Source organism: Triticum dicoccoides, chromosome 7A (assembly GCF_002162155.2).
Source record: "Triticum dicoccoides isolate Atlit2015 ecotype Zavitan chromosome 7A, WEW_v2.0, whole genome shotgun sequence".
Taxonomy (NCBI): domain Eukaryota; kingdom Viridiplantae; phylum Streptophyta; class Magnoliopsida; order Poales; family Poaceae; genus Triticum; species Triticum dicoccoides.
In genome coordinates, this window is record NC_041392.1 from 1,901,146 (window position 1) to 1,902,410 (window position 1,265).

Here is a 1,265-nt window from a genome sequence, read left to right on the forward strand (position 1 = left end):
ATGTTATTATATCAAATTTGTTCGAAAGTTTATGAGATTTGTTAAAATATCATGGAATAATTAAACTCGAGAAGGTCGGTTAACTAAACATTTCCATGAACTGATTTACATATAAAAAGTAAACAGAAAGTAATATATGATATCTACAAGATTTGCTTGTGTATCTGAATAAATGCACCCCAGAGGATCGGAATGGGGCAAAAAAAAGGAAAAACAAATATGCTATTTGTACATGAATCAAAACTATTGTGTCCATAAAATAAATGCAGGATTTAATTGATAATTACATATCATTTGTTTTTGCCAATATATATCTCAACCGGAGCACACGGCAATCATAGGCTTAGTTTTCTCCTCAGTCCAGACCATGGCAGTCATCAAGAGCAATCGCACGCATGCCGTGGGTTCTTCAATCTGCGTTGTTGTTATGATCATCTCTTGCACTTTGATCTTACCAACCTCTTGCTATGAACGTAGGTATCTCCGAACATCCTTTAATCATTTTATCTTACAAAATTCAGTATTTGTGCTTAAATAGACCTTAGCGGACACTTGTAATAAATATTATTGCTTTCCGTCAATGTTTAGTTGATCGTCATGAGGAGTGCATGCCTACTCAAGTCTGCCATTGGAACGTCTGCAAGATCTTTTGCAGATACGGCGGCCACCCTTGGCTTGGGGCCTATTGCAAGACTCAGCCAGGAGATGTGAAACTATGTTGTTGTGTTTATTCCTGAATCTCCAGTGATGCAAGTTGTTGTTTGGGGCACTAATATTGCAGTTTCCTGTATCCACCCGCTTGCGATGCAGTCTCAATAAAAGAGTTTTCTAGCGACTCAATCAATGAATCAGTGTATGATCGATATCATGTGCGCATATCTAGCTAGTGGCTCATCTTTATGTCTTAAACCAGCGTTGAAGAGATTATTATATCAATTGTTCTTCAATTTCCTATTATTCTGATTCGATGATCGCAATTTATATCATGTGCGCATATCTATCTAGTTTTTTCCATGGCCTTGTATTACAAATTCAGTGCATCATACTACTTTGTTTTGGTTTTTGATTAATTTTGCATTTTCTAGAGTTTTCTCGGTAAAAAAGGCCAATACATGGTCGGACGTGTCGCAACTTGCATACGGTGTCAAAAATCATTCAAACCTGACGTGGATGCCTACCATTTGTATCCCCACCTACTTGCATAAGTCTAAGGAACAAAAAAAAAAGTCCACTATGCATGCAAAATGAACACTGAAAAGATATCA

The 1,265-nt window shown here is 36.8% G+C and overlaps 1 long non-coding RNA gene across 1 annotated transcript; it reads left to right on the top strand.

Moving 5' to 3' along the window:
* Positions 1-286: 286 nt before the first annotated feature.
* On the top strand, positions 287-981 carry LOC119332692. Its single transcript, XR_005161092.1, has 2 exons — positions 287-473; positions 589-981. It is a non-coding gene; the product is annotated as an uncharacterized LOC119332692 (long non-coding RNA).
* The last annotated feature ends 284 nt before the right edge of the window (positions 982-1,265 follow it).